At 39.8% G+C, this 26,735-nt stretch overlaps 1 protein-coding gene across 1 annotated transcript in view; it reads left to right on the top strand.

Moving 5' to 3' along the window:
* Positions 1-26,735, top strand: part of LOC136883299 (sialin) — a 181,498-nt gene that overhangs the window by 13,711 nt on the left and 141,052 nt on the right. Inside the window, exons 3-4 of the mRNA XM_067155545.2 lie at positions 11,384-11,494; positions 23,975-25,746. The gene's annotated coding sequence lies outside the window, so the exon portion shown is untranslated. The remainder of the gene's footprint in view (positions 1-11,383; positions 11,495-23,974; positions 25,747-26,735) is intronic.

The raw sequence follows: 26,735 nt of genomic DNA, 5'->3' as shown, positions 1-26,735 counted from the left end.
GTGCGGTTGGGGACATGCAGCTGTGAGCTTGCATCCAAGAGACTGTGGGTTCAAACCCCGCTGTCTGCAGCCCTGAGGATGGTTTTCTCTCGTTTCCTATTTTTATGCTGGACAAATGCTGAGGCTGTACCTTAATTAAGGCCATGGTCACTTCCTTCCCACTCCTAGGCCATTGTCGCCATAAGACCTAACTGTGTCAGTGTGACCTTAAGTAAGTTGTAGAAAAACTATAAAAACATTCATAGATATTTAGACCCTCAAAATAAAAGCTATGTCCTCTGAAATGCTAGACATTTTAATTTTTATGTTCTTAAATCAATTAAATAGTCTTTTAACCTGGCTGGCATAGTCAGAATTGACAAAGTTTACTTTTTCTTATCCCATTCTGCTCTGGGCCTAAATATCCCTAACAAACGTTCCGGACTGGGCATTTCTAAGGATTTGAAAAATATATCTCTGTACCTGTAGGAGATATTTGCATGATTCCTTTTTCTTTGTGCTTGTTTGAACATCTAGTTTATAAAAATGTTGTTTGTTTCACGTCAGCTATCACTGCAGATTTTAAAATTGTTTATATATTATACCATATTTTGTGAATGTAAAACGTCTGACGGATTATTAAGTTCCAAAAAAAACCAAACCCCATGGCACTACAGCTCTTGTAGGGCCTTGGCCTACCAAGTGACCGCTGCTCAGCCCGTAGGCCTGCAGATTACGAGGTGTCGTGCGGTCAGTACGATGAATCCTCTCGGCCATTATTCTTAGCTTTCTAGACCGGGGCCGCTATCTCACCGTCAGATAGCTCCTCAATTCTTATCACATAGGCTGAGTGGACCTCGAACCAGCCCTCAGGTCCAGGTAAAAATCCCTGACCTGGCCGGGAATCAAACCGGGGGCCTCCGGGTAAGAGGCAGGCACGCTACCCCTACATCACGGGGCCGGCATTAAGTAAGTTCAGTTTTCTGAAATACTGTTATATTTTCCCTAGACTGATCATGTAAAATGTGCATTGCCATTAGAAAACAACAACAATAATGAAAATGGTATAAAATAATAATAACAGTAATAACAACAAAAATGGGAGCTCTTATGAAATTTTATTTATATATTTTTATGTGACGATGCGGCTTGGAAGGTGATGTTAGCGAAGGTGATATTGAAGGCATGTAATTGTAATTTTATTCACAAATGGAAATATTGACATTCAAATAGGAATTCGAATCAACATCTTGCATTTCATTATGACTGGAACTACTACTACTAAACAGGGGAGGAGGGCCTCTTAGATGGTTACGCCGTCTTTCAGGCCAGGAGATTTGTAACGGTGAAGGAGATGTGCGGAGAAGGTGAGGGAGTAGGCGGCAGTGGCCTACACTATGAACTGTCCCGGCATTTGCCTTAGTGCAGGAGAATGGAAAACCACGGAAAACCATTCTCAGGACAGCCGATGGGTGGGGCCAGGCGAGAAGTGCAGCACTGTGCCCCAGGCCCATCTCCCGAATGCAGAGGCGTACAGCCGTGGCCACCTTTCCTCTGCTCGGTTGGCCGGTCAGAGTATAGAGCTTATGGGACAACCCACTCTGCATCTACTGACTATGACTGGAATTCATTTTACAGTTTACCGTATGTTCCCGTGCATTTCATAACTGCGCGAATACGTAAGAATATCTACATATTAGTAAAGTTTTCTGTTTTTTAGATGTGAGCGATTGCGATTACATAAAATATCAAAAATATAACTTCTATCAAACACTTGCTTGTCGCAAAATGCCACTTTTTAGAGCACATTGAGTGACAACACCTACTAATGCACACTCGTCAATTATGTCGTTAATTCTCTGACTTAGCCAATACTGCCATCTGTTGAAATACTCTCGTAAGTAACACATGAAGAAACACAATGCAGTCGGCAGAATGTGTGCATAGCTCGTTCTCGATTTGTAGCAAATTGTCTAACCTTACTACGGGCTATGCTCGCAGTTAGACCGGAAAGAGTTAATGGTGTGTATTGACTGTGACAATTATAATACTCGAGGTGTCTTTATTGGGTCCACCCTGTCAATTGTTAGTACATACAATGGCAAAGAAAGTTGTTGTCTAGTAAATGTACATGTCTTGCAAAAGGACCATTAATATAGACTACAATTTTGTTTGTTATTGTATGTATTAAGTGTTGACAGGGCAGACCCAATAAAGAACCCTTGAGTATTACAACTGTCATAGTCGAAATGGACCTTCTAGCACCAAAAAGTGGTCAAATTTGTGAATTCTGACCAGAATTGACTTTGACAACAAGAAAATGACTGCAGTGGCTGGAGTTTATATTCATTGTTGAGCAATGGTCTGCTAATACTGCCTCAGATAATTGATGGCATGGTCAGTAGTGAGGGCGGCTACTGCCTGAAATTTAATAATGATCAATGTTAATTGCTACAAAACATTTTTGATCTGTAGGATCACTGGAGAAATTGTTTAACACTATGAGCCCGGATGTTTCAAGATGGCGTCCCTACCTTGTGCCGGCGTAATTTAGACTCTCGGGAAAAAATCACAGTTCTGTCAGTTTTCGCATTATAAATTGACAAATTTATGTACATATTGTACAAAGAATGGGCTATCCCACGAAATCAAATAAAAAATGCTTACCTTCAGCATTGGAAAGAAACTTAGGCTACAATATTGGTCCATTCTGATATCCATATTCACGCACTTGAATCTCTAATTCACTAGAAAAGTTTGATAGTTTTTAACCACTGAATAACAGAATTACACATTGTTATTCCCAAAGCTTTGGTATGGTAACACTCAAAACATTTTCCTATGCAAAGACCTACGTCACATTTACGACAATATATCGTTGTCATTTTCTTCACAGCACGACCGGTGTTATGTTTGGACTTGTCGTAGCAAACCTTGCACGTACGCTGGACGTGTCCTTCCTTCTTTGCGCCTACTGCAGGTATTCTGTGTGGAAAATGATCTCTACCTACTGGCCTTGCCGCAGTTGATGCTTGTGATTCTTCAGAAATTTCGTCCCCAGCACTACTCACCAAATCATCCGCAAAACGTTCACAAAATTTCGAAAGGGGAAGTTTTTGTGAAGTATATAGGCATTCACTAGGGCAAGATCAAACAGATGGAAGAATAATTTTTTCCACCACTTGATCGATTTCCTTGTGAATGCATAATATTCCAACAATTGGTCGGACTTATCAACACCAATTTTGAATTTGTTATAGCCTACTACTGCTGATGGTTTGGATTTCTCGTGGCTCCCTCTTGCTGCGGGTACTTCAATCATGTCATCATCATGTTCAGTGCTCAGCATATACGCGTCTCGAACATCTCGCCACTTTATTGCTAGAAGGTGTTCTTTCTGCAATGACATTTTTTCACCCTTTTTCAGTTTTTTCCCAAACTCTGATTTTGACATTCCTTTCCGATTTGGCATCACGGTGCCAGCTGCTTTAGTCTGACAGTCCCACAGATGGCCATCTGTCCATATAAACTGTGTGCCCCCTATTTTTTACTGCTTCGCACAGTCTGTCAACAACATCAAAGGAAGAATTGCAATCCTCCACTGTGACATGGGCCCCAGAATACACTTCCATGTTGCACACGTAACCACTCCTCGCTTCACAGAGTTGAAAGATATTGATTCCTTACTTCCGTGACTTTCCTCTCATGAACGCATGAAAAAATATACGTCCCCGAAATGGACATATTGCTTCATCGATTGTGAATGATTCATGAGGAGAGTAATAATTCTGAAAACATGTTTTCAGGCAGTCTAGTATTGGTCGGATTTTGAACAGAGGATCGTAGCCTGGATGGCCCCTTTGTTTTTGCTTATCATTGTCGTTCAGATGCAATATTGTCAGAATAGCGAGAAATCAGTCTCTCGACATTCCAATGGACTTTGCGTAGTCAGTTGTTAGAATTGGTGTTGTCCTCCAGTAGTCCCGGAGAAAAGGTTTACGAATCAAACACTTGTGAATCACTACTGCAAGACATAACTTTAGTTCATTCAGAGTCACTGGTTTCCACTGTGCATGCACTGATTTAGGTTTCAAAGGGCCTTCTTGCTTCTTTAGCTGTATTTGCTGTAGGGTGTATCTGTTACTTTCCACTCGGATAACGTTCAGTACATTACTATCAAAAAATATACTAAAGAAATTTAGAGGTGAAGATTCTGCACAAATACCAAGGTTATTAGCATTCAGTCCTGGTGCGCCAGAAAAAACGGGCCTGTTCACATGAGTAGTACATTGTTTCCATTGTGTTACCGTGCTTTTCACCTCCCTTCGTCTTTTTGCGACTGGTTCTTCTGGTGATGAATCTGATGATTCAGCATCCTGAGGGACTTGTATATTTTCATTTTCTTCACGATCACTTTCATACAGATCAGAATCTGAATTGTTCACAAGTTCTGTAATAATCTGTTCACTTAGCCATGGGCTGTATGCACGCGTAGGATTTCCTTTACTTGTACTAGGTCCGGGATCCATATCTCAATAATTATACAGTATAAATCGATTACTTGCGAGATGATTGGAGACTGTTGACTCACTACACTTTCATTCTAAATCTGTGAAGTCATATACGTAATCTATCATTAGAACACACGCACATAAATTTGAGCTTATCTAACCGAAGCGCGCGAGGAGTACGTATGTCAGCAATTACGTAAGATATAACTGAGCACACGTGGCTACGAAACATCGTCCCTAAGTTGCACCACCAATCACTATCGATCGACAACACCACCTAACGATAGTAATGGAATTCGACAACACGTCAAAGCAAAAACTAATTCGATAAAGTGAATAGCTTTCGAGTGGCTGAATTTCAAAGATCGTGGTAGTAATATTACTAACAGTGGCACTCAGGCGCACACCGCGCCGCGTGGTAGTAATATTACTACCGGCGGGCGCATAGTGTTAAGAAGGCATTCACACTTGACCTCGCTTGTGTGCGAGTAAGGAGTTGAGGCAGTATGGAAGGATTACTACCTCTGCCTGTGCAGTGATGAAGGCAATGATTGGAGACAATAATCTTTGACCACAAGGTCAGGACTTTCTTGAGTTTTTAAAACATCTGATTGTGGAACTCTCATAGGTGTCATTTCCACCAGCTGTGTTCGTACTGACAAGCTTCACATACTGCTGCTAAAGCACTGCCAATGTTTCGTGGGAAAGCGTGCTTGAGGTACTGTTGGTTGAAATTCATATCACTCTTGCCAAGCCGTGAGTAAATGCTGGTGAATACGTATATTAAACCTTAACTACTGCTGTTGAAATAAAAATAGGATAGTATTTATTATTAGGTTGATACAGAAGTCCATAGTGCTTTAGCTGTGACAGGACGTGTTAATGTTATTACACCTTTAATTGTTGCACAGTGGTGATTCACACTGCACGCTATTATCACTAATCATCGTCATCATTATCATCACATCTTCTTGTCCGGCCCTGCGGTGTAGGGGGCAATGCGTCCGCCTGTCACCCGGCGGCCCCGGGTTCGATTTTCGGCCGGGTCAGGGGTTTTTAATTGTAATGATTAATATCCGTGGCCTGGAGACTGGGTGTTTGTGACGTCCTTAATCTTCCTTTCCTCACACACAACATTCCACACTACCGCCATTCCAATTACACGCAGGTTCATACAATATGGTGCCAGTAGAGGCAAAAGATCCACATGGGTCGACGCCCTGAACAAATAGCATTTTTCTTAAATCATCACATCTTGCATTATAAATTATTTTCTGCCAATTTCTATAATATTTCAATTCACCGTGTGAGTTGGCCATGCGGTTAGGGACGCACAGCTGTAAGCTTGCATCCGGGAGACAGTAAGTTCGAACCCCACTGTCAGCAGCCCAGAAGATAGTTTTCCATGGTTTCCCCTTTTCACACCAGGCAAATGATGAGGCTGTACCTTAATTAAGGCCACGGCTGCTTCCTTGCCACTCGTATCCCATCGTCACCATAAGACCTATCTGTGTTGGTGCGACATAAAGCAAATAGCAAAAAAGTATTTCAATTCCATGCCTGACAGGCTAAGTTTGAAAATAATGGAAAGAGCATCCTTGTATATTGCTTGATAAAGAATGGAATTGGTGAAAATCAAGGGCCACAGCAATGGAAGAATAAGGGGGTGAGGAAGAATATTTCAACCTTGCTTCTGGATAACTGCTTTTATCATAGAAGGGGCATGAAGATGTGCATTATTGTGCAATAGCAACATTTAAGATCATCCCGGTTGGTTTTCTTGCATTGCATCTGCAAGGTATCTCAATTATTGACAATACCTCCTGTGGGTGGGGGATGCAGACGAAGAATATAGCCACAGTATACCTTGCCTGTTGCAAGAGGTGACTAAAAGGGCCAACCAAGGGATGATGAACCATGAGGTTACTTGTAACTAGTACCAGTTGGTGAGGAACACCATGGGTCAAAGTTACTTGTAACTAGTACCAGTTGGTGAGGAACACCAAGGATCTACGTTACCTAGGAGTATTACCCTAGGTACTAGGTACCACTGCGTAGGTATTATAATGGAAAATTTATAATGTCCAATAATGGATCATTTATATTGGTATTATAAATTTACTCATTCGGGACAAATATTTCAGGTTCCGTATGAGAATCAACACCTATATCATTTGATGGCCAAGCAGGCATCAATTTTTCGTAATGAGACAAAGTTTCTCATAATGCATTGGCACTGCCAGTGGCTCCAAGTGGCCTACGCAGCACTACTTATAGATTCAAACACGGTTGTTTTACACATACCTCCTCTCCAAACTCCGAAGTCTCACTAAATACACGCTTCAAACATTTTCTTCGGCTGGGTAGCCCTCAACTTTAATTGCAGCCCAGTCGACCACATTAAAGCAAATACAGGCAAACGCCTTGTTGGCAGTCGCCTCCCCTACAACTACAACTATGTCTTACTGCCTAATCCCTGGTGTGGACCTCTCCATACCAGAAGAAGACATCTACTACAACCTCCTAGCAGCTGACATTCCAGCCATTAATGCATATAGACTGTCGGACGGCCGCACTGCCACGCCAACATCACGCGTGCTAGTACATCTTCCAGGGGACCAGGACCAGCACTGCCTCTTCGCCTCCGGAGCCACAATACATAATAGAACCTATGCAGTGGTGCCACCTCCGTCATACATTCTTGACCAGCTAGCCACAGACCCCCTGCATATTCCCATCCTCCATGAGCCTCCATCCCATACAACCCCTCTATAATCACCTTCCCTCCCATCAACTACTACCACTACAGCCATTACAATATTCGTTTGCACCCCTTCCTCAATTTCATCCACCACTACTACGTCCTTCCACCCATCACCGGTAATGTCAGCATCCCTCCCGAAATTCACACCGCTCCCACTCCAGCAATCCCCCGTCACCACACAGGAAGTGACAGAGGCTGCTCCACCGTCGCCACCAGAGAATGCCGCCACCACCGCCCCACCAACATCAATACAGCGGCCATCACCACCTCCTCATTCCAGGTTCAGCTGTGTGCTACGGGAAGTAGCACCTGACATTCCGGAAACAGAAATACTGCAGGAACTAAGAGCAGCAGGTATCCCCGTACAACGCGCCATCAGGATTTGCAGCGCCCACAGCCCCATATACATGGTGCGACTACAACTACCTACCACAAACAATGTCAACCAGCTCATCAACACTGGAGTTCAAGGACATCATCGCAGAGTGGAACCCTCTCGTTCTCCATCCCCTCTATCCGCCGTCCCCCTGAAAATGCACATCGGCGACCCCGGCCAGCCCCTCCACCTGCCCAGTCATATCCACAAGTCTGTCCTCTCCCTCCCCAAACGGTCTCATCCTACCACCCCTACCAACATACGACACCCTTTGCCTCCTCATCTCTTCCCTGTACAACTTCACCGCCACTCTCCACCTCCTCACCCTACATCTAAACCCAAGCACCCCTTCTGACCATCCTAGACTAAATCTCCCCTTATCACCAACATGTACCTGAACCCACAATTGTACTTGGACTGTATATCTAATCAAATCTGTATATGTATCTATAACGACTGTAAATGTATCTGTAACAATATCTCAATAAAAAGCACAGAACAAACTACACCCCTTAGGCAAGAGGCCACATCTTCACATCTCCTTAATAATATCTTCTCCTTTACCCAATCTCCTAACTCCATCAAATCTTCACAACCTGTCACCTCTCCTGGCCTGAGAGAGAGTGTCACCCTCTAGGTGGCCCACCCCTTCCCAAGGGGAAGGGGAATGAAAACATCTCCCCAGGTTCCTAGGCCTCCACGGTATGCACTAGCCATGCGTCTTGGTGGGTGTGTTAAGTACCAACTGATGAGCCTAACTTAGCTCACGGAGGTGAAACACTGGCAACCAGGAATTAATTAGCTGGAAAATTTATAATGTCCAATAACAGACCATTTATATTGGTATTGTAAATTTACTCATTCGGGCAGATATTTCAGGTTCCCTATGGGAATCAACACCTATTTGAACTAATGTTCATGCGATAAAAGGTGCTGTACAGTGCGCTGGAATGTGTCATTTCCCCTGTGTTCAGAATGGGTCAGCGTTGCCTTGTGCCAGTCGGCACACGATTTTAGCCTTTCCCTACTACATTTTAGGCCTGGGCAAAATGCCATTGAAAACTATGTCACTTGGAAATCTTTTCCTATTCTCTTTATTTAGTAACTGCGACTATGTCGCTTGCTGTATCTGTATTCCGCCCGTCTGTCCGCGGAGTACTTTTAAGGTTTAATTTGTTGTACATCTCTTTTTCTCCATTAACTACTGGTCTGATCTCGGGCCAACTTTGGAGCGAGTTTGATTTGGTCAGCTTGCGAGCCTATGCTTTGTTGGTGTACCTCGCCTTGCTGGCATGGATTATTGCATTCTTGGAAGCCATGCTGTATGCAAGCTTGGAGAGTTTGCTCTACAAGGGAGTTTTAACCCACCGCAATATGCCTGGATAACGCGTTAGGAATATGGAGCTACGGCCCTGATGTGATGATTCTTCTAATTTAACTTCTTTTCTTTTCAAATGAGTGGACGTGGATTATTTATTTAGCTCGTTTTGAGCTCTTCAAGAATGTAAGTAGCTGATTATCTATCTGACGCCATGCGTTAACTGGGCTTCATGGACGAAATTGTAAGTTCTATTTTCCAACATATCTTATTTAAATTTTCCACTGAAAATGGATTGAATCATCTCAAACCCAAACTTATTTGGTGGACATTTCTACGATCTCCTATTCTGGTAATCTGCTTGGAAATTTCATGCATAATAATACTCGGCTTACGGACTACTCAGTTAAATCAGCATCTCCGCAGGAATATTAACCTTTCGACAACGAGTTTATATGCTAAAAGGCTTTTCTATTTCAACAGTGTAGAAGAAGTTGGAGTAATGTAAATTTAATTTTATAGGGGGAATCATGTAATGTTAAATTGTATGAGATTGTGAGATTATCTCTGTAGATCGGAATCTGTTTTCTGTTTATTTATGTTTTTTTCTTTCTGTCCTTGTTTTTTTTTGGGGGGGTCCTGTTTATTTTCCTTTTTGCTGGGGTAATGCTCTATTTAGTTGACCTTGCTATGGTTACTGTCGCCGATAGGAACAATTGTTCCTTATTATTGAAAATGTGGATGAGATTTGTTTGGAAATTAATTGGCGGCATGTGTGTTTTACGTTGAGTGCTGTTGGCTATTTATTCTTCTTCCTTGTGATTTGTGATTTAATTCCGGGAGCTTATCCTTTGGATTCTGCTGCCTGGCATATTATGCACACTTGGATTATTGTGCGCCCACTCTGCTCTGATTTGAGTTGCTTACCCCGTTAACTAAGTTTGTCTTCTCTTTAATTGCGCATGTGATCCACCTTAGGCTATCTTATCCTTGTTGTGTGGTGGTTTATGGGTCATTTTCCCCTGTTTCGTGTCTATTTGGTTTGACGTGCGCCTTCCGATTTGGTTATGGTTTCTGAGGCGTGTTAATTAGTTTTCTACTTGTATCCGTTTGTGATCCGGTTTCAGAGAAGAATTTCGCGGTCTCGCCTTGCCTGATGTACAAATTATTCTCAGAGAAGGAGTTGAAAAAAGAAAATTATTATTTATTTTGGTGTAAATCTGCGAAAATTGAAGGTACCTTCTTGAGGCTTTGTGACGGTCAGAATAGATGTGACCATGGACATTCTTGACTTTTAACTACCTTGTTTTGATTTTCTTTCAATTTTACCCTTTATTGTTTTAAAATCCAACCACATCACTCTATTCAAATATCCACTAATTTTTCAAATCTAAACTATTTGTTAAATAAGTTTGTTATTTCAATTTAGTTCAGAGTTTATTTTCTTAATTAACCTACCTTAAGTAATTCATTCTATACTTTTTGAGGTGCACCTCCCTAGTCATTGTAGGTTATGTTTTATTGTCATGTGTTAAAGTTTGTTTTAAAATCTTGAGAATTGAACAATATAGTTTTTTAAGAAAAAGGAAATTAAGCAGTGTTTTTCTTTCCTTCTTCAAATATTTACCACCGCAAAAACTGCTAGGTTTCGGTCTGAATTGCCTCTGTTTAATGGGCCAGTTGTCTGCATTGGGTGAGTATCTACGCTTCCTGTTAAATATTTTTCTTGTTTGAGTTATTTCTTGTCTTTGTTTACTTGTACCAGTAATTGCCGGTACGAGCTGGTACAGCCTGTGATTAGTAATACTATGTGGGGAGCACCATGAGTTTATGTTACCTGTGATGTGTACCACTATAGGAGGAACACTATGGTTCTGCTTTACCAGTGATTAGTACTAATACGAGGAGCCAGTGACCTAGCTGTTAGGCCCCTTCAAACAACAAACATTGTCATCAGTTGTTCACATTAAACGTTAGCAAGAAAGATTGCATTTAGGAAGCATTTTTTGTGCCATGCTCTCCCCAGTAGCATTGTCTCTGAACACAGTGCTGGTAGTTCAAGCCACCATAGCTACAGAAAATTATGTCGGAAATGTCCATTTGTCACCACATGGGGCTCCATCTTCAATAATTTTCCTAACACTCCACATTCTTCAGAGCAGCTCATTTCAAGCAGAGCAGTGGCACTTCAAATGAAAATTTTCTTTTGAGATGTGGAACAGAGTTCTCTGGGATATGTAAAGAACTTCATCTCATTTTCTTGACATGGCAGAAACCCTAAAGTTCATTATCATGTCTACAATTACATGTCATGAAAGCATCAATCTAAATATTAAATATTCTTTCTGTACTTTTGGTTTCAGTCTCTGTGTAAAATATTCTAGTGTGATAATGTGTTATAAAAATGAACTGATCTTTGTCTTTCGTTCCGTTAGGAAGAAGATACGAAGGCCCTTATTAATGTGGAACCTGCTATCGTATCCCTGCTTGAAATAAAAGTGGAGGGTGATGTGTCCCCATCAGAAGAGCAGCAAGATGAATCAGAGGTAAGTTCCTCTTCTCTGCTGCACGTACTCTAATCTGCAAAGTATTCCACTGTTCATCTTCTGTAGGTTAACATTTCAAGCGGTAATGACAGAATAAATCATCATAGCCACATGGCTTCCTAAGTGACCATCACATTGTAAATGTCTTTTGGCAATATGTATGACGACTTATTCCATCACAGGATCCGAGATCACTTTCCTTTGTGTGTGTATATCAGTTTTGAACTTTGGCTACAGCAGCACTTTCCTAAAACCACGTGACTGGGCAAAATATTTATCACACCCGAATTATTATGTGATATTTTTTCTGAACATTCTTTTACCACTTTTCTCATGTGTGGGGTCGGAGGTACAAACTGTGTCGCATGTGGATTTGGACCTGTTTTATGGCCGGATGCCCTTCCTGTTGCCAACCCTGTGTGGAAGGATGTAATCTCTATTGTATGTTCATGCAGTCGTTGGTAGTGTGGCGTGTTGTATGAAGAGGAGAGAGTTAGGACAAACACAAACACCTAGTCGCCAAGCCAGAAGAATCGAACTCGGGACCCTCTGAACCGAGGGTTTTAACGCTGACCATTCAGCCAGTGAGTCGGACATTTTTCTTCTGAACACTCCCAGATAGAAAAGAATATTGAAGATAGTCACCAACCACTGCACGTGAATTGAAGACAGATTCTGGCACATCACTTTGTAACAGAAGAAATTCTTGACGACTACGTGCAATGGTTGTTACTTGCATAAGAGTCGAACTCTGTTGATCACTTTGAGGCACATCTTCCTTTTCCACCTCATCATCACATGGATTTGTATCACTCATATTGTCTGTCACAATTTCATCATCAGTGATTTCTTTTTGCACTAACACAGATGCAGATCTCTTTAGCAAGATTCACACTTCTCGGCACATCCAACTTTTCACACAAACAGTTCCTGTTTTTCTCTGTTTATGCATCTTCAAACACTTTACTTTCTGTGATGTTGTCTTGTACATAAGCCACTCGAGCTTTTCTAAAGCAGTTTGCAGTTATTTTTCTTTCAGTGATATCCATGCAGCACTCAACATCTGCATTACATGCTATATGATAATAATATCTCACTCCATGGCAATATTACTCAGGAAATGGACCTTAATTTGTGTTTTAAGTGCGGCCAGTATCCACTATTCGGGAGATAGTAGGTTCGAACCCCACTGTCGGCAGCCCTGAAAATGGTTTCCCGTGGTTTCCCATTTTCACACCAGACAAATGCTGGGGCTGTACCTTAATTAAGGCCGCGGTTGCTTCCTTCCCACTCCTAGCCCTTCCCTGTCCCATCGTCGCCATAAGACCTATCTGTGTCAGTGCGACGTAAAGCAACTAGCAAAAAAAAATTGTGTTTTATTTACAAGAAATTTATCCTACATAATGACGTACTCCTTAAATAAGTAAAATATAAATTTGTTGTTTAGAAATGTATCATAATCTTCTCATGCTGTTGGATAGGCACCCTGCTGATCAGAACTGTCACGCAGTTAGCTTATCTTCCCCTGATTTTGTAATCGGCTAGTTTTGCCAACTTGTGAATCCTTATATCAAATATCCCATCTTTACAATACTGTGAATTGTCATTATTCTTAAGACTACTTTAATCTACAATAATGAGACATATTTTGTCCCACTTTTGGGACATCTTCAGTCAAATAGGAGCAGGACTCATTAAAAAATGTAGTAAGAACAAAATTCAAATATTTGATAAAAGTCTTTGCATCCTTGGTGGAACGTGGCATGTTGACATCTTGTCATAAAACCTTTGGTAACATGTAAAAAGATCCTAAAATTAATCTGCACTTGGGTGTAACGTAGATCACATCATGCATTGTTTTAACTGTATCAGTATGTCCGTGGACTGCACGGATTTAATTCAATGTGGCTTATAAAATAAATTGATTGCGGTGATGTTGATGACCCAACATTTGAAATTATTGCACATGTGATAAATTATATGCATAGGCTATAAAAGCTCGATGCCACATAAAGGTAGTTTAATAAAATGAGTCAGACACACAAGATGGGAGGTCCACATTGTCAATGACATCAGCACGAGGAACTTGTAAAGATGTGATGAGTAGTTGACTGATACAGCGTTCATCTCTTTATCAGTATCTTCTGGTTCTGTAATGGAATTTTTAAACTGTATTCTGAAACATTATAATGCCCTACATCATTGTCTCCAGAAAAGAGTAAATTGCAAGTAACATTTCTGTCTGAAAGCAATTTTTCTACTATTATCTATGAACAAATAATTTACCAGTACAGTGTTACTCAGTATGATTTGCATATTCCCCCATCTCTTGATTACAAATTCACATTATCAGATGAATTACTAGTAAGCACTCTCTTTATATAGTTGGCTGCAAGGAAACTTTTATAATGTTCGCACCGAGCTGAAATTTATTGGATCACTCGCCCTTCATTATTGTATAGAGAAATGAATTTCATTTTATGGGTCCATATTGAACTTTGATTAAACCAAATAAAATATTAATTGAGTTATTCCACCTTTACAATACAAATTAAATAGTGCTTTTAAAATAAACATATAATGGGACTAGTTTCAACCTAGTTAAAGATCATCTTCAGCCATATTGCGTGTAGAACGAAGTATTTGAAACACAGTTCTTTTGAAGATGGTCTTAAAACATATAAGTTCGACACTATGAAAAATTGTTATAGAATTTCCTGAAAACACATTTATTGTAAGAAATTAGTTCACTTAGCTATAGGAATATATGAGGAGAAGAAGTCTTAAAATATTCTTCGTAGTATTCAAGAACGAAGATACAATTCAAAATTCACAGTCTTGATGAGATGTTGAAGTAGGCATATATGCATTGTGTTGTTGTGGTAGAGGAGAAGAAGTCTTATGATATTCTTCTTATCACTGCGAAGCGTAGACGCACTTTAAAATCATTGATAATCTTGATTAGATGCAGAATTGAGCATATATGCAAAGTATTACCTTAGTAAAATGTGAGTTGAACAAATATATTATTGCAGTGGAAAGGAAATTCTGTATAGTTGTGTATAAAGAAAACAATGTAAAAAATGTTGAAGGTATCCATGGATATGCTACATTATTATAGCAAACAGTGTGAAATAGAAAATTGGAATCACTAAAAATTAACACGACCCACTGTTCAATGTGAAACCATTGAACTGAAAGTTCAAAGAATTTAAACACTGTTTTATCCAATTGAAACTCAAGCTTTCATGATGTCACCTCAACAAACAGAAGTGCGAGAAAAGAGACATCTTGTACATCCATTTTTTAGTATGGTGTAAGTAGACAGAGAGATTGAGAGAGAGAGAGAGAGAGAGAGAGAGAGAGAGAGTGTGTGTGTTGTTTTTTTTTGCCAGATTGCACCTGGAATGGACCTTTCCAGTATGTAGATGCCAGGCAAGAAGGATCCTGCCTAATTCTGAAGTATTAGATAAAAAGTCAGGATGATTTGAAATGAAAAAAGCTAGGTGTTACTGTAACAGGTACAAACTAGGCATCGGTGTTTGGACTTCTGAAGGGCAGAGAGAAAGTCCAGTTTGACATTCCTTCTCTTACTATATAGTCAAGTAAAGAATCTGTGGTGACACATTTGATGTTTACTCAACAGAATGAATTAAATCTCAGCCTTAGATCTGTCATCTCATAGAGTAAATTGAAACTTGGCAACTGACTTGCAGGCAGTATTAACTGGCTTGAAATGAAAATGTCTGCTACACAGTAGCTAAGTGCATATGATTGTTTTTGTTTTTTAACCTGTCATTTTGGGCACTTAGGACCATGCTTAACATTTGTCCATCTTGACATAGCCTGCAGTTCTTTGGTTCACTTTGCACCAGGTTGTCTTCTCACTCTTTCTGGAAGATCATTTATGCTATAGGCCAATGTCGCAAAATTACTTTTATTTTGAACCAGTACCTCAGAGTCATATCCTCTTTCAATGTAGTTCTTTATGGAGTGATACATTTTCAAGTCTGGATTTGAGAGAGATGACTTCCACATAACATTTGAGAGCTTTTCAGATTTAGAGTACAGCTCTGCCTTTGACGTCAGGAAATATTTGCCATTAGTATTTTAATTTGATGAGGGCCAAGAACTGATTGAATGTAGGGCTTCAGGACCTATTACTATAATGCAGTGCTTGTTTTTGGATGGCCAAGAGATTACTCTAGACTGTGAAGTGTGTTTACAGAGGTGAAAAGTAGTTTTCATCCATTTAGCCTGATGTTCCCTAAAGCATGAAAGGAAATTCTCTCTCTTATTCAAATGTGTCAATGGTCAGACATCAGTACTTCAGTTTTTGAAAGGAAAATTTGGAGACAAACAGCTTCAGCTATTTCTTATAATGTTTCAGCCTGGAGGTGGGAGTGTTGAAGTTATCTTCCATTTGGACTATATCATCTGCAAAAGCAAGGCCATTGATTTTCTCTGCTTTCAATCCAATGCCCACCCTAATAACATTCTTGTCTAGTTAGTTTCTCCAATCACGGATGACCTTTCAAGGCCACTTGAAACAATGGGTGAGAGTCGATGTCATGGGATTGCTTGGTAGGTTTCAGCATTGTAAGATTGAAAGAAGGGAAATAAGAGTCACCCCCATACTTCCTTTTAAAATATTATACCCATTGGGGTGGCCTTTTTTGTTGCTCAAAGGAACTAGAAAAGGTATGTAATACAGAAGGAATTAAGTTAACAGAATCCCTACATTAAAACAGACCAGGTAATGGGACTACCCAAAAGTTTACATCCTAAAAACATGTTCTTTTCTCCCGTGGCCACTCAGTGTTTCTAGTCGCTTGTTTACAAAGTAATAGCCTACCTTATTGGTTGCCCCAGCACGCCAGTTGCCTTAAGCAACATCGAACCTCAGCCAATGATCAAGACAAGCCAAACCTAGCAGACATCTCTGAGTCCCTTTTATATTAGGAGACTGGCCTTTGATTGAAGAGAACAATTGATGCAGTCCTAACCAGAGAAATTACAGGAGGTGCCAACTCCTAATCATTATAATCATAATTCCTCCTTAAAAGCAATGTTCCAACACAAGGTCCTAGGTTGCAACCTCAAACAGGAAAGTGGTACCTATGGATAGGCTGCAGTATTACTAAGTAGTTAGTCCAGCGTTTCACCACTAGATATCATAGAAAGAAAAGAAAGATCCACCTAATCAATACTTATTTATTAAATTTCTTAATAACAGAACCTGTTTAGACTCCTCACAAAGTCATCTTCAGCTGTCTTACCTGTAATCTAATGTAAATGTATAAGACAGCTGAAGATGACTTTGTGAGGAGTCGAAACAGATTCTGTTATTAAGAAATTTAATAAATAAGTATTGATCAGGTGGATCTTTCTTTTCCTTCTATGATATATGGTAGATATCAATACAGAACATAATGAAATTAATTAATCAAGATCACCACTAGATGTCAATAATGCCAGATTATTAAAATTCATTGTTAAAATTATATTCTGTGTGACATTCAGTGCTTGTTCGTTTAGTTTTGGAGGAAGGCATAAGGGATAAATATGGCCGAAGGATATTGAGGAATCAGATTAGGATTGGTGAAGGATGTGATAGTTCTGCAGGTTAGGCTGATGTGGAGAACTGCTTCAAACCTGATGAACCAGGTGAATAATTCATCATTTGCAGTATCTACTCAGAAGGCCGGAGAGCGATATTGTGGTGAGGTGATATGTGCGTTGACATAGGCAAGCATGAAAAGCAGGCCCGGTTTGCTACAAGAGACTGGCAAGCTGAGTACATAGTGGGAAGGTTGGTACAAGGGTAGCATGGGATCAAGGTATATTGGAAGAGGGACATGGGATAGAGCAAGGCGGGATGGATTGGGGATCAATCCAAGCACTGATGACAAAGACATACCTGCCAATTTTTTCAGTTTTTCCATAAAATGTATGGATATTTAATATCCGCGCTTGTTTTCGCTTTCTGCGGTCAAATTAGATTTGTTTCTCTTTTGATAGTAGCTGGTAATACAAGGTACAGTGTTTGAAGTTCGACCGGTAAATGTATCGATAATCTCATTATCGATTATCACCATGCTTTTGCCATCTATTCTATCTCAGCCAGGACGTTGCCTACAAGATATACAAGGCTCGGACATAGATACTAGTTTGCCGCTGAAAGGACGGTCCGACTGGGCTCACGGTTTGGCCGCTAGATGTCAGGATTCTGTTCAGTTCTTGGCGGACTTTTAACACAGAGATGTGCGGAGTAATTGTAATACTGTGTTGATTTTTTGCAATTTTTTGTGAGTATTCATTCTGTCAGTTAATGTCTGTGAGGTTGAGCAGATGGTAAACAGTTGTGTACCTCTATGTACTTTGGATACTGCTAAAAAGCAAGAAAATGTGGCGTTTTATAGTTTCTCTTCAAAGTGCGGCTTTAGAGAGAGTGGCGTGTATAGTTTCCCTTCGAAGTGTGGCTTTAGAGAGAAACGGAGGCAAGCTATTTCGAGGCAAGGTGTAAAATAAAGTAGGATCTCCTCGGCTACCTAACAGTTCTTCCCGGGTGTGTAGCTTGTATTTTAAGTCATCAGATTTCAATGTAAACACATCTATGAAACAAATTATTCCCAACAAAATTCCTTCTGTTTTTAGTGTGTATCTTGTCACTACATAAAAGTGTCAAACGCAGGGAGGATCTAGCTCCTAGAATTGACGTATTGCCATCAAAATTTAGTAACATTTCCGATTCGGATAAAGATGAACATGATGTAGATGTTGATTCCCATAGGAAACCTAAAATTGGTATTAAAGATGAAAAAGAAGTAAAAGTCCAGTTTCTGTATCGAGGAAAGACTATGAGTAGCTCTGTTGCATATAAATTCATGAGAAAATCAAATACCAGATTAAGGAAAACAATCTTGAAATTGAGAAGTAAGATACAGGTAATGAAATTAGAAAAAAATGTTTTAGGGTATCTGTCAGGATGTCTTCAAGAATTTCAGAACAAAACCCCCAAACCCAAAGTGTTGAAATTGTGGTCTATTAGGTCATCAGCCCAGAGGCTGGTTAGATCCTCAAATAGCACCACCAAAGGCTATGCAGTTATAGGGAAACTGCAAAAACCAATGGCAGCACCAAAATGAGGCTACTAGGCAAGATGGGGGAGGCGTGAGGTAGTTTGCCACTGCAGCACAACTGATCCTATGAGAGCACCTTTTTATAACACTCAGATACTAGTTGTGCTCAAAATGTCATTACTCAGCACCACCCATACCCCAGCAGCTTCCATATTGTCACAGCCATGGATGAGACTGGAACTTCCGTGGAAGCTACACTTTGCTCTGGCCTGTGCCAAGAGACAGATACAAAAATACTGCATCCATGAACAAATGGCAACAGGTGGGAAATTGTGATAACTTCCTGAAATTCAGGTAATCTAATATTATGTATCGTTAAGTCATAGAAGATAGATAATATTTCTATGAGATGAAATGAAGTGGTCCTTGTGAACACTAATGCTTCTGAAATATTTGTCTTAATTTATCACAAAGTGTTCATGAATTACTTATTTTGTTTTAGCATACTGTAAGAAATACATTGTAGAAAGTATGTCATACAATTGCTCGTGGTCTATTTTTATCTGATCTATGTTTGGTGTCTTCTGAAGTTACTAGTTTCAATGAATTTTTATATACGAACCTGTTGCAATGAGCGGGTGAGACGGCTCAGTAAGGAGAGCTCTAGTGGCACTAGTCAGAAGTATCTCTAGGCCGAGTGTAATGCGCTGTATTTCTCGGCCTGCAATATCTCGTAGGCAATGACCAAGACAAACTACAATTTATTAGACCTTAATACAGCTATCGATATTAGCTAAAATGCCAACGCGATCGGCTTGTTCAAATTGGTAGTTCAAATGTAAACATGAGCATGACGAAGTATCAGTTTAGTTCTTTCTGTTCATTTGGTTTGATTGGGAAACATTAGTATAGTGATATATTTATTGAAATCTGATTTTAAAACTATTATGATATATTAGGATGTGTCGATCGTAACGTGTCTGGATGTAATTCATATTGCAGCAGATGCACTCACATTCAGATCAAGTGTATTTAATGCATTGTGATGATTTCGTAGTTACAGATAATTTATTAGGGTGCATTAAAACTGTACCGGGCGGTACACCTCCACGCCGCTAATTCAAATATTGCGCCAGTTGAAACCTCTCTACAGGAGAAACTCTGAACTTTAAAATTTGTATTAAATCAAAGGTTTCACGGAAAATGTCTCTACTGTAAATTTTGAAGTGTTTTGAACTATGTCTATTTCGATTTGTATTTGTTTGCTCTGTAGCAAGAAGTGTGGACATTCTCTTCTAGATGGCACTACTTAAGAACTATAACTGTGCACCCTAGTGCGAAGTGAAGGAACTGTTTTTTTGAAGAAATTAGGTATTCATAAGTTTGTTCTTTGTTAAATTTCTTTCATTCATTTTTTGGGTTGCCAGTATAACCCTTCTCTTTCCGCCAGTTTTGAATTTGACCAATGAGTAATTTCTGTAATTAATTTTCTACCAACCCTAGATGTCTTTGTCAGTTTTGACTTGTAATCTTTAGCCGACCAATAAAAGTTTATGGGCGGGTTGTTATCATTCATGAAAGGTCTGGAATGTTCCACGATGGTATATAAACTGCTGATTTTCTTCTCTCGGGGCCACTTCCGTAACATCTTTCGCAGTGTGTGAACATAGATAGCGGGGGGCGGGAAGCGCCTCTTTCTTCGGGCAGCAGTTCATCCACAAGGTAATGGCCGTTTAATAACTTTATTTTTTGCTAGCTCAGCAGTTTAACCCTCGGGGCAGGTTCAAAACTTTTCTCACGTAACCTATCTTTAAAATGTAATAGACATTTGGTAAAATTTCGTCTCCTTAACTACAAATTGGGATAGAGAGTGCCTAACCCTCTCGAGCTCCCACTCATATTGTTTTGAGGTGACTACGTTTTCATAACCGTTTTTCTTCTCTTCGTAATGTAATAAAGTTTTCTTATCGTGTCACCTCCATAGTATGGGATTAGCCCCTGTATAACTGGCCGAGTGCCACCTAGGTTTTAAGAAGTTTCATGTAGGAGTGCAAGATACGCCTCCAGTCAAGTTGGTTTGTTGGGCCATTTAATTAACCCAGTGTTTGTTTTCTTCATGTGAAGGCCCTGTAGGTTGGGTACAAGATACCCCCGTTTCACTGTATGTGTGCCTTAAGGGCAGTTAGGAATGAAGGTTGTTGTAGCCTTTGATAGGCTTGTAAAATTGAGAGCGGGTCTGCTCTTTTCCTCTTAACTTGGTAATTAGGAGCAAATGCTCCTCGTACTTAGGGGTTTTTCTGCCCTTTAGCTATTGTGGTGGTGAGCTGAGAGCTCAGAAATTAATCTTGGGGCTCTGTAAATTCTTAAATTGTTAACCTGCTACTTGGTACCTGTTACATCTTTGTTATTTGTTGTCATTTGTTGATTTTGAAAAGAAAATATAACCTTTGTTAAAGTTTTAAATTAACTTAATTTTCGTAAGTTGAGACCTATTCCCGCCCGCACCTTCTTTCACCTCGAACTACCACGGATAACTCCGTAACAAAAACATTTGAGGAGAGAGGATTTTCCATATACTTCATGAGCTATTTTTTTCGGATAAGGCCGAGTGTCTGTGTTGATGCCCATCCTAGTGCATTTCTCAATTACTATTCCTTTTGAGGTTATAAAAAGTGATAAAGCTATTTATTTTATCTGTGAATTGTTAAAATTAGAGGGACAATTTATCAACTGATATACTGTTACAGTACGTATTTAGGTTGCTAACAATTTGGGTGTTAAAGGCTTTGTACGATAATGCATATGCCACCAGAGAACTTCAAATAGATTCTCCTGTTCATTATCTGAAGTGAAAGAGATGTAGTATAGCAGTTTGGTGAGTCATTATAGGAATCATTGTTATGAGATACACTATGTGATCAAAAGTTTCCGGACACCTGGCTGAATATGACGTACAAATTTGTGGCGTCCTCCATCGGTAATGCTGGAATTCAATATGGTTTTGGCCCTCCCTTAGCCTTGATGACAGCTTCTACTCTCGCAGGCATACGTTCAATCAGGTGCTGGAAGGTTGCTTGGGGAATGGCAGCCCATTCTTCACGGAGCGCCGCACTGAGGAGAGGTAGCAATGTCGGTCGGTGAGGCCTGGCACGAAGTCGGCTTTCAAAACATCCCAAAGGTGTTCTATAGGATTCAAGTCATGACTCTGTGCAGGCCAGTCCATGAAAAAGATGTTATTGTCGTGTAACCACTCCGCCACAGGCCGTGCATTATGAACAGGTGCTCAATCATGTTGAAAGATTCAATTGCCGTCCCCGAAGTGCTCTTCAACAGTGGGAGGCAAGAAGGTGCTTAAAACATCAATGTAGGCCTGTGCTGTGATAGTGCCATGCAAAACAACAAGCGGGCAAACCCCCTCCATGAAAAGCAGATGCCATACCCGTACCCTGCCATCGGATCGCCACATTGTGTACCATGATTTGTCACTCCACACAATGTTTTTCTACTGTTCAATCGCCCAATATTGACGCTCCTTACACCAAGTGAGGTGTCGTTTGGCATTGACCTGCATGATATGTGGCTTATGGGCAGCCGCTCGACCATGTAATCCAAGTTTCTCACCTCCCACCAAACTGTCATAGTACTTGGAGTGGATCCTGATGCAGTTTGGAATTCCTGTGTCATGGTCTGGATAGATGCCTGCCTATTACACTTTACGACCCTCTTCAACTGTCGGCGGTCTCTGTCAGTCAACAGACGAGGGCGGCCTGTACACTTTCATGCTGTACGTGTCCCTTCACGTTTCCACTTCACTATCACATCAGAAACAATGGACATACGGATCTTTAGGAGTGTGGAAATTTCACGTACAGACTTCTGACACAAGTGACAGCCAATCATCTGACCACGTTTGAAGTCTGTGAGTTTCGCGGAGCACCCCATTCTGCTCTCTCACGATACCTAAAGACTACTGAGGTCGCCGATATGGAGTACCTGGTAGTAGGCGGCAGCACTATGCACCTAAGATGAAAAACATATGTTTTTGGAGGTGTCCGGATACTTTTGATCACATAGTGTAATTGAAATTCGTGACAAGGTTATGTTTCCAATAAATTTCTTGAACAAAGTAGGCTGTTGTATTTAAAAGCATATGGTAATATAAAGGTCATTCAAATAAATGTATTTCTAAAACAAGTATTGATTTATAGGAAGAAGAATTACAGTCTCAAATAATTTACCAAGGGTGCCCCCTACTGTATCTACACCAATTCGATAAATTTCCAACTTCTTTGAAATCGTTTAAGGAAATACAAGGATGACTGCCCTAAATTCTGGTCATTCTGATTCTCCCGCACAGCAGTGCTGAGTGTGAACATGTGTTCAGCTTGGTGAAAAAGAGCTAAAATCAGTTTACGTCCTTAATGTCAAATAAAATTCTGGATTCTATTTCTATTTTGAAAACCAGAAGTACTGGTCCATGTTACTTGAGTAGTTTTCCTCCAAAATTTCTGAAGAAAGCAAAGAAAGCAACACATCTCCGTCTGTCCTCTCCAACCTGTGATGGATAATAGCCTGCATACTGTGAACTTGACAGAATTTTGTAAATAAGTATTCATGTTTAGTTTAATTTTAATGATATTCATATTGTGACCCGAAAATTTAAAGTGCAGAAAAGCACTGTTTGTTTATTATTATTATTGCTAGGGGCTTTACGTCGCACCGACACAGTTAGGTCTTATGGCGACGATGGGATAGGAAAGGCCTAGGAGTTGGAAAGAAGCGGCCGTGGCCTTAATTAAGGTACAGCCCCAGCATTTGCCTGGTGTGAAAATGGAAAACCACGGAAAACCATCTTCAGGGCTGCCGATAGTGGGATTCGAACCTACTATATCCCGGATGCAAGCTCACAGCCGCGCGCCTCTACGCGCACGGCCAACTCGCCCGGTAGCACTGTTTGTGTACTGCGTGAACTGTTAAGTGAAAACATATGAGCACTCATCAAGATGTAACGTAGTGTAAGTATTTAATTTCAGAGGTGGTGATAACATGTATTTGACGTGTATTAGTAGTATTGTTTGTAATTTCCACTTGCCATCCTTTTTCACTGTCTCAAGACTTGGTGACGCATGCACATGTTGTTAAGATTTTTCCATTTTAGGTTTTTCTGGATTTCTCGTTTTGAAGATTGACAGGTATGCAAAGAGAAAGAATGCATTTCTAAGAATTTCAATGAAAGATATGTGATTCAAATTTGGTGAGGTCTGAAAAATTACACTTTGTTCATTTTTGTCTGTTTTCAGGTGGATTCTAATATTCTTCAGCAATACCCACATCCTCTAAACTTCTTGTTGTGGTTATATTCAAAATTACACATTGATTTGTTTTTTTTTTTTGGCAGGTTGAGAAGAAGGAAAACCGAAGTGAGACAGAAGTCGACACAGGGAGGAAAAACATATGCCCTATTTGCAACAGATCATTTCCTTTTCCTTCAACTCTGCTGAGGCATCAGGTTGTCCATACGGGTGATCGTCCCTTCTCTTGTGATAAATGTCAGAAGACATTTGCATATCGGTCCGACTTGTACGTGCATGTAATGTCACACATGGGTGTGAAACGGTACACTTGTAATACATGCCTCAGAACGTTTTCATACAACTCTGAATTGAAACGGCATATATTATTACATACCGGGCAAAAGCCTCATGCTTGTGTGATATGCTCTAAGTCATTCACTCAACGGTCAAATCTCAGAAGACATATGTCTGTTCATTCCTGAGGATGATTTTGTATGTCTTTACTATTCTTCCAGGCACTGAAATTCAATGTCAGATGTACAGTAGAGCTTTTGTGATTATATGAGTTTGATTGTGTAATACTGCCTTCAAATTCCTTGCATCAGTGACCAGTGACCCATGAGAGGACGCATAGAATGTTTGAACATCAGAGGTCGCTTACAGAGTTTACTTCCATAATCAAGATAAAGACAGATATGATATATTTGTGTCACAGTTGATATTTCTTATAGATGGAGTATTACAGTAACAGATAAATACTGATAGGCATCATACTTCTTCATTAAACAAATCTTTTTTTTTTTACCATTTTCAGAAATGAAACGTAGAGTTGTTAAAATTTATTCTAGTGGCAACAAGAATTTTTGTAATACTAATGCATATTTTACAGAAGTAGTAAGACATAATTAAAATACAAATGCAACACAGTAATTGCCTACTGTATAAATGCTTGATGTAACTATGGGATAAGATACCTTCACTGAAAACAGTAAATATCATAAGAAACGGATGTTTATGTGTTCAGTAACTACCGGTACCATGTTTGTTAATTTTGTTTCTTAGTGCCCACCATAATTATTTAACTCGATGGAAAGTATTCAGTCTAAGACAAGACTTATTCATCACACTCGTCTTCTACTCCCCATCATCGAGTTTGGTCACCTGCTCATTTTTTGCAGTCTTGATATGTAGGCACAGTGTGCTCTTTGCAGATGAAATAACCTTAAGTAGCATGCCTGGTTTTTGAGGGCCTGTTCTTCGAATCACATTTGAAACATCTTTCCATGCCATTGTGAACAACAGGATGAGGATGTTACACCAATAATCTCCTGGATTCTTGTTTGCAGTGCAGTGTTCTTGGCAAATTTCCGTGCATCAGTCATAGCTTCATGTACACTACACGGTTCGTGTGCTGGAGATTTAAAAAATAGTCTCCTGAGCAATCCTGTATAATTCACATTATTCTTCAGAATGATGAAACTTCCACCCACATTCAAAGACCTTAATAGTCAACAACTATCAGTTGTTTGTGCTTGCAATGGTAATTGTAGCCTGTACCTAGACCTCCTTTCATTCCATTGTAAAATGTTAAAATATCAGGTTTCACCGCATCTCCAGATAATAATGTTATTTCTTTTACATCCCGCTGACCACTTTGACGGTTTTCGGAGGTACTGAGGTGCCGGAATTTCGTCCCATAGGAGTTCTTTTACTTGCCAGTAAATCTACCAACATGAGGCAGACATATCCGAGCACCTTCAAATATCACCGGACTGAGGATTGAGCCCCCCAAGCTGGGGTCAGAAAGCCTACGCTACAGCTGTCTGAACCACTCAGCCTGGCTGCATCTGCAGTGTCTGGGTCTAAGTCATCACTGGTACGCATAGATGATAGTAGCAAAACCACTTTGTTTTTTAATAGAATTTAGGTGACTGTTATACATCCAAATTTAGAACTTGTTATTGACCAATTCTTAGATTGAATGAACAAAGGTGGTACTTCTCTTTTGATCATTCTACAGTTACATTTAAAATAAAATACAAAGTTTAATTCACCTACTCAATACTGTACAGTAATTGCAATGTTTATAAATACATTACAATATATTAACAAGGTACTAGTTTCGACCCTGTATGGGTCACCATCAGCCTAACTAAGATACTAATGGATATGCCGAAGTCATAAGACAGAATTACATGGTGGAAATGAAATTTAAAAGAATGAACTGAGTATGTGATGCAATGATGTACATATAAAATGGTGGAATTATAGACTGTTATAGATGAAATAATGTTGTGCTTATCATTAACAAATAAAATTTTGGAATTTATGTCACATACAATTAGACTAAGAATATTTATCACACTATTATTACAATAATGAATAAAATAAGCCCTTGTTGGCGAATACTCTAAAATTGCACTTTAAAAACGTAATATGCCGGTTGAATGAAGGTCCAAATGCTTCTATTGAGTTCTAGAATTCTGAGTGCGTCTTCAGCTGGAGAAATAAAAAGTTCAACATTGGCGCAGAGGGTATCTTTCTTGCTTGATGTCCAATATATCTAATACAAAAGTTCAATGTCGATAAAACTATACGACATTCTTGTAATATAATAAATATTTTCTATGTAATCTTAATTCAATATGGAACCAATAATGAAGTTTATAACCTTGAATCATTCTACAGTGCCAACAATTTTTAAACTGCGGTTTTCTCACATATCCATTACCAAAGGATATGAATAGTACCAATTGTCTACAGTCACATTGCGACCTCTGCCTGATATTGATTGCACCAGTCCCTCTACCACACCTTATGAAGAACTGCAAATAGAGTAGGGTCCTGCTGGTTGCTTACCCATGT

Source organism: Anabrus simplex, chromosome 1 (assembly GCF_040414725.1).
Source record: "Anabrus simplex isolate iqAnaSimp1 chromosome 1, ASM4041472v1, whole genome shotgun sequence".
Lineage (NCBI taxonomy): Eukaryota > Metazoa > Arthropoda > Insecta > Orthoptera > Tettigoniidae > Anabrus > Anabrus simplex.
Note: the sequence above shows the minus strand (reverse complement) of the source record. Positions and strands in the feature narration are given on the sequence as shown.